Source organism: Triticum urartu, chromosome 4A (genome assembly GCF_056163025.1).
Source record: "Triticum urartu cultivar PI428250 chromosome 4A, HENAU_Tu73, whole genome shotgun sequence".
NCBI classification, from domain to species: domain Eukaryota; kingdom Viridiplantae; phylum Streptophyta; class Magnoliopsida; order Poales; family Poaceae; genus Triticum; species Triticum urartu.
The window spans coordinates 139,223,747-139,232,182 of NC_141876.1; positions in this window are offsets into that span (position 1 = coordinate 139,223,747).

Below are 8,436 nucleotides of genomic sequence, written 5' to 3' on the forward strand. Positions count from 1 at the left end.
TTAAGATGCTCGGTCCACGTGGCATCATTACAGTAAGTGGAAATATTGAGCGATCCCTGCGCGCCGAAGAGAGTGCGACTGCCTTGGCAGCCGCACACTAAAACGGTCTCACCAACTAAAGCACTTGATAGGTCGTCAAGACCACGGACACGGTCAGACGAGTCCGGCACAGCTATATGTAATCCATACAGGTTTGACGGCCACACCCCTGTTATAAAAACAAGGGGCTCCACGCGCGCAAACAAGTGGCAATTTTTCCTCATCTTGAATTGTACATGGTTTCTTTAAATATAACCTACATTTTTGCACGACAACTTTTCACCTAAGTTCCTCTCTTTTACAGATGACCATCGTGCTACACCCGTCCAGGATACGGCACAACGGAGACACAGGCGCAGACGTGCAGCAGGGACCCGTTCCAAGGATTCTTTTTAGATTAAGACCCTGCGTAAACCTTTCTTACTGTCTCTTGTTGATACACATCCCTCAGATTCTCAGTACTATTGAGAAGGATGCTGACGTCTTGGCATGTGGCCACGTCAGAATAATGCACGTACCTGGACACCAGGGGCTTCTTACAAAGGGCACTGTTTCGGCCCGGTTTATACCATAAAGACCGAATACCATAGGGAGTGTTCGGCGTCGCGAGTTTGGCCTAATATGCATCAGCTCCGAATCATGTCTTTGGTCAAATGTTGAGTTTGCCCGGCTCCTGTGTTTTGCTACCTTACGTTCCGCTCTATCGGCTAAGGCGGCACCAGGAGAACTACTGCGATTGTGCCCCGGTTCATCCGGACGAGCACCTCAGTAGAGAAAGCCGAAAACTAACTGTCATGATATAGCGTGAGACTGGTCAACCACTCGATGACCTATCGGAATGATAGAATTCCTCCGCCTTAACGAAGGGTCGTTTCCCGGCCAGGCATGTACGCACCCCGAATTCAGATGTGTGCGGAGCCACCAGGGGCTATATAGTAGCCCCACTGTCAAACTCCTATGGCTAAGTGAAAGTGTTAAAGCATTATAGTCTGGTTGCCTAGTTCGCTGCGCTATCACCTCCTTATTAGGACCAAGACATTGGATTAAGTGTGAACACACGTCTTCTGCAAACACCCCCGCATTATATGCGTGGGGGCTGAAGCCGACGACTGCAATCTTTCAGGTTATACACATGTATACATAAACGGTCGCACAGGAGGCATCATATTACTTTCAGGCAAAAGTATAAATACAGCCTTAATAAATTTCATAAACATTGTTTTTACAATGGGAATACATGTCACTCAAACATAATATTCTTCGAGCACTGGGCCTCTATCAAACGAGCACCCTCAAGAACTTCTTCAAAATAGTGCTCGGCAGCCACTCGGCCTATGGCTGAACCCTGCGCCGCAACAGTGGCAGCATCCATCTCCGCCCAGTATGCTTTGACACGGGCAAAGGCCATCTGCGAGCCTTCTATACACGCCGACCTTTTCATCGCATTGATGCGCGGCACCGCACCAAGGAACTGTTGCACTAAGTTGAAATAGTTGTTCGGTTTCGGCTTCTCCGGCCACAAATGATCTACGACGGACCTCATGGCAAGTCCGGATAATCTATTGAGTTCGGCCCATTCAGCTATCTGATCAGTCAATGGAAGCGGACGCTCTAGAACGTTAAACTGCGACCAGAACAGCTTGTCCACTTCATGATCTGTTTGATCTCGGAAGTATTCGGTCGCATCGACAGAGCTCGCCGCCAAGTCCATATATGCGTCTGTCGAACTCCACAGCCGATCCAGAGGGGCATACCGCGGATCTCCGAACTTCCTCCGCAGCATAAAGGGCTTCCCAGCCGCAATATCCCCGGCTTCACGCAGTTCCTCCTTCTTCGCTCTCATGGCAGAGCGGGTGTCGTTGGTCGCCATTGCGGCCTTCTCGAGGTCCGTCGCCCTTGCTCGGTTTTCTTCTTCAAGGAACTGGCAACGGTCGGCAGTGTCTTTTAACTTTACAGCCATCTTGGCCATTTTATCTTTGCTCCCGCAATGTGCAGCCTTTTCGACTCTTAACTCTTCGGCCGCCTTTAAAGCGGCCGCATTATTAATTCTTGCTTGTTCCTTGGCTCGGGCAAGTTCCGCCCGAAGGGTCTCCACGGTGGCAGCTCCATCTGCAGTCACAACATATTAAAGATACTGGCGTTACGCTGCTCTTACTATGTGACATTCACCAGAAAATATCACTTACCCCGTGCCTCGTCAAGCCACTTATTAACAAGCTCGATGTCGGCATCCGCCGCATCCAGTTGCCGCTTTAGTTTGGCAATCTCATGAGTCCGGCCAGCCACCGGAGCTCCAGCCACCTGCACATAAAGGCGGTTTGGTTATTACCTGGGACTACGATCCTTTGTTCGCCATCGTTCTCGATGACAACTAGAGTCTCAGGGGCTACTATCTACACAGGGCACACCTAAAAATGTGTGGTACTATCAAAAAGTATATCATTTCACGTACCTCAAAGCCCGTCAGTATACTCATAAAGGCCTCGTGCAATCCGCTTTCGACGGACGGAATTATTTCCATCACCGTACCCATCAACATACGGTGTTCTTCTGAGATGGCCGCTCGCTCCAATAGCTCCCTCAGTACGTCCGACCGCATACCAGACGGCGCCGGACTCTTCTGTTTGCTCTCTTCAAGAGCCGGATGCCGGGGACTTCGGGTGACCATAGGACTATCTTCTGGCCTCACCGGATCCGGGGAGGCCCTCCGAGACGACACTTCTAGGTCGCTCGCTTCTTGCGTGGAGGAGTCCGGGGGAGGCGTTTCGCTCTCCATCATCTCTGGAAGAAGATCCCCCGAAGAGGAGCTTTGCTGAGAAGGGCTGAGATTCGAACTGCAAGATAAATGCTTCGGTTATTTTCCTCAGAGGTAAGGTAGTATATCTTCACTATTAAAGTACTTTTTGACAACTTATAGCTCGTTAGAGGGTTGATCCCCACGTGGACTTTGTGCGGCAAGAGTACCCTCCAAGGCAGGACCCTCTGGTGGAGATTTCTTCTCCCGTTTGGAAACCTTGGTTTTCGAATCTTCAGAGGCAGTCCTCTTCCTTCCCTGAAGCGAGAGAAGGTCAGATTCTTCCCCTTGGTTATCCTCCTTCACGGAGGCGCTCATTCCCTCGGTTGGAATTGGTAGCGATGGGGCCCCGCTTTCGCCCTCATTATTCCCCCCTTTTTCTTCCTTTGAGGGCTCCGGGCAAGGTGCTAGCTCGATCATATTTTCCAGTACCGGATTGTCCAAACCCTCGGGAAGGGGGCTGAACATCGAATCATCTTCGCCTTTGTTAGCCAGTCCTGGTCAAAGAGTGATTTCTTAGAATATTGTCATGATAAATGAAAGATGGAGTGTTCGGCTAGAGGATTACTTACTTGGTCGGCGGTGCGGTTGCTGCTCAGGCCCACGTCCTCGGTAGTATCCGGACACTCTATTTGGGGTCCGAAGAATGATTTATACATTTCCTCATGCGTCAGGCCGAGGAAATTTTGAATAGTGCACGGTCCTTCTGGGTTGAACTCCCACATGCGGAGGGGCCGATGTTTGCAAGGCTGGACTCGACGAACCAGCATAACTTGCATCACCGTAATAGAGCATCAAACCCCTAACAAAGGGATCCAGAGTGAGGCCTAGACCTCAGAGGAAGTGGGAGACGAACACAACGTTCTCGTTGGGTTCGGGAGTAGGGACGACCTGCCCTCGGGCAGGCAGCCGATGCGAAACCTCGGCGGTCAGGTATCTGGCCTCCCTTGGGCAGGCAGAGGAGGGCATCCACCGACCTTGAAGTCTAGATCCGGACATGATTGAAGGTCCGAAGCACCTGACCTGGGCTTTGGGTGTTGCAACTCGAGGCGGGGGAAGGATTCGATTGAGCACGGGAGGAAAAAAGTAAAAGCCTTGTCCCTTTATAAAGAGGGTGAATATCAAGCATCCTCCTAGTGGCCATTTGGGACTTTCCTAAAATCTAGGAGTCCTAGGCACGGTTGGGTTACCCACGACCGTATTGATGAGAATCACGTAATTAGTGGAACACGATCTCTGCTTTGACAAGACGTATCAAGAAACTGCCTCGCATTATGTGTGGAGCTGGTTGAAGAAAAACGGTTCGAATAAATCACCGAGCCATGGCCTGATGTCATGTTGCCGAAACGTGTCAGCAGATTAGATTTGTGGAAATAATATTCTCTCTACGGTGGCATGTGGAACTGATTTTGCAGGGTCGGACACTATCCTTGTATTCAAATTCTTCCAGGGTGTATTCGGAGGAGGAACCCGCCTTGCAATGCCGAAGACAATACTGCGCGCCGGACTCATTGTCATTGAAGTCTGGTTCTGGGGCTACTGAGGGAGTCCTAGATTAGGGGGTCTCCGGACAGCCGGACTATATCCTTTGGCCGGACTATTAGACTATGAAGATACAAGATTGAAGACTTCATCTCGTGTCCATATGGGACTCTACTTGGCGTGGAAGGCAAGCTAGGCAATACAAATATGTATATCTCCTCCTTTGTAACCGACCTTGTGTAACCCTAGCCGTCTCCGGTGTCTATATAAACCGGAGGGTTTTAGTCCGTAGGACAACATACAATCATACCATAGGCTAGCTTCTAGGGTTTAGCCTCTCCGATCTCGTGGTAGATCAACTCTTGTAATACCCATATCATCAAGAATAAATCAAGCAGGACGTAGGGTTTTACCTCCATCAAGAGGGCCCGAACCTGGGTAAAACTTCATGTCCCCTGCCTCCTGTTACCATCCGCCTAGACGCACAGTTCGGGACCCCCTACCCGAGATCCGCTGGTTTTGACACCGACATGGTTATTCATTTAAATATGAGAATAATGGTTGTTCTATTTATATGAGTAATATCTTTTATGGTCATGCACCCTTAAAGAGTGGTCTGTTTTTGATGAATCTCGATAGTAGTGATACACATATTCATAATGTTGAAACCAAAAGATGCAGAATTGATAATCATAGTGCAACTTATTTGTGGCACTGCCGTTTGGGTCATATTGGTATAAAGCGCATGAAGAAACTCCATACTAATGGACTTTTGGAATCACTTGATTATGAATCACTTGGTACTTGCGAACCATGCCTCATGGGCAAGATGACTAAAACGTCGTTCTCCGGAACTATGGAGTGAGCAACTGATTTGTTGGAGATCATACATACTGATGTATGTGGTCCAATGAATGTTGAGGCTCGCGGCGGGTATCGTTATTTTCTCACCTTCACAGATGATTTAAGTAGATATGGGTATATCTACTTAATGAAACATAAGTCTGGAACATTTTTGAAAAGTTCAAAGAATTTCAGAGTGAAGTTGAAAATCATCATAACAAGAAAATAAAGTTTCTACGATCTGATCATGGAGGAGAATATTTGAGTTACGAGTTTGGTCTATATTTGAAACAATGCGGAATAGTTTCACAACTCACGCCACCTGGAACACCACAACGTAATGGTGTGTCCGAATGTCGTAATCGTACTTTACTAGATATGGTGCGATCTATGATGTCTCTTAAAGATTTACCGCTATCATTTTGGGGTTATGCTTTAGAGACGGTCGCATTCACGTTAAATAGGGCACCATCAAAATCCGTTGAGACAACACCTTATGAACTATGGTTTGGCAAGAAACCAAAGTTGTCATTCTTAAAGTTTGGGGCTGCGATGCTTATGTGAAAAAGCTTCAACCTGATAAGCTCGAACCCAAATCGGAGAAATGTGTCTTCATAGGATACCCAAATGAAACTGTTGGGTACACCTTCTATCACAGATCCGAAGGCAAAACATTCATTGCTAAGAATGGATCCTTTCTAGAGAAGGAGTTTCTCTCGAAAGAAGTGAGTGGGAGGAAAGTAGAACTTGATGAGGTAACAGTACCTGCTCCCTTATTGGAAAGTAGTTCATCACAGAAACCAGTTCCTGTGACGTCTACACCAATTAGTGAGGAAGTTAATGATAATGATCATGAAACTTCAGATCAAGTTGTTACTGAACCTCGTAGGTCAACTAGAGTAAGATCCGCACCAGAGTGGTACGGTAATCCTGTTCTGGAGGTTATGTTACTAGACCATGACGAACCTACGAACTATGAAGAAGCGATGGTGAGCCCAAATTCCACAAAATGGCTTGAGGCAATGAAATCTGAGATGGGATCCATGTATGAGAACAAAGTGTGGACTTTGGTTGACTTGCCAGATGATCGGCAAGCCATCGAGAATAAATGAATCTTCAAGAAGAAGACTGACGCTGACGGTAATGTTACTGTCTATAAAGCTCGACTTGTTGCAAAAGGTTTTCGACAAGTTCATGGGATTGACTATGATGAGACCTTCTCACCCGTAGCGATGCTTAAGTCTGTCCGAATCATGTTAGCAATTGCCGCATTTTATGATTATGAAATTTGGCAAATGGATGTCAAAACTGCATTCCTGAATGGATTTCTGGAAGAAGAGTTGTATATGATGCAACCGGAAGGTTTTGTCGATCCAAAGGGAGCTAACAAAGTGTGCAAGCTCCAGTGATCCATTTATGGACTGGTGCAAGCCTCTCAGAGTTGGAATAAACGTTTTGATAGTGTGATCAAAGCATATGGTTTTATACAGACTTTTGGAGAAGCCTGTATTTACAAGAAAGTGAGTGGGAGCTCTGTAGCATTTCTGATATTATATGTGGATGACATATTGTTGATTGGAAATGATATAGAATTTCTGGATAGCATAAAAGGATATTTGACTAAGAGTTTTTCAATGAAAGACCTCGGTGAAGCTGCTTATATATTGGGCATCAAGATCTATAGAGATAGATCGAGACGCTTAATTGGACTTTCACAAAGCACATACCTTGACAAAGTTTTGAAGAAGTTCAAAATGGATCAAGCAAAGAAAAGGTTCTTGCCTGTGTTACAAGGTGTGAAGTTGAGTAAGACTCAATGCCCGACCACTGCAGAAGATAGAGAGAAAATGAAAGATGTTTCCTATGCTTCAGCCATAGGCTCTATCATGTATGCAATGTTGTGTACCAGACCTGATGTGTGCCTTGATATTAGTTTAGCAGGGAGGTACCAAAGTAATCCAGGAGTGGATCACTGGACAACGGTCAAGAACATCCTGAAATACCTGAAAAGGACGAAGGATATGTTTCTCCTTTATGGAGGTGACAAAGAGCTCGTCGTAAATGGTTACGTCGATGCAAGCTTTGACACTAATCCATACGATTCGGAATCGCAAACCGGATACGTGTTTTTTATTAAACGGTGGAGCTGTCAGTTGGTGTAGTTCTAAACAACGCGTCGTAGCGGGATCTACATGTGAAGTGGAGTACATGGCTGCTTCGGAAGCAGCAAATGAAGGAGTCTGGATGAAGGAGTTCATATCCGATCTAGGTGTCATACCTAGTGCATCGGGTCCAATGAAAATCTTTTGTGACAATACTAGTGCAATTGCTTTGGCAAAGGAATCCAGATTTCACAAGAGAACCAAGCACATCAAGAGACGCTTCAACTCCATCCGGGATCAAGTCCAGGTGGGAGACATAGAGATTTGCAAGATACATACGGATCTGAATGTTGCAGACCCGTTGACTAAGCCTCTTCCACGAGCAAAACATGATCAGCACCAAGGCTCCATGGGTGTTAGAATCATTACTATGTAATCTAGATTATTGACTCTAGTGCAAGTGGGAGACTGAAGGAAATATACCCTAGAGGTAATAATAAAGTTATTATTTATTTCCTTATATCATGATAAATGTTTATTATTCATGCTAGAATTGTATTAACCGGAAACATAATACATGTGTGAATACATAGACAAACAAAGTGTCACTAGTATGCCTCTACTTGACTAGCTCGTTGATCAAAGGTGGTTATGTTTCCTAGCCATAGACAAAGAGTTGTCATTTGATTAACGGGATCACATCATTAGGAGAATGATGTGATTGACTTGACCCATTTCGTTAGCTTAGCACTTGATTGTTTAGTTTGTTACTATTGCTTTCTTCATGAATTATACATGTTCCTATGACTATGAGATTATGCAATTCCCGTTTACCGGAGGAACACTTTGTGTGCTACCAAACATCACAACATAACTGGGTGATTATAAAGGTGCTCTACAGGTGTCTCTGAAGGTACTTGTTGGGTTGGCATATTTCGAGATTAGGATTTGTCACTCCGATTGTCGGAGAGGTATCTCTGGTCCCACTCGGTAATATACATCACTTAAGCCTTGCAAGCATTGCAACTAATGAGTTAGTTGCGGGATGATGTGTTACGGAATGAGTAAAGAGACTTGCCGGTAACGAGATTGAAATAGGTATTGATATACCGACGATCGAATCTCAAGCAAGTAACATACCGATGACAAAGGGAACAACGCATACCGTTATGCGGT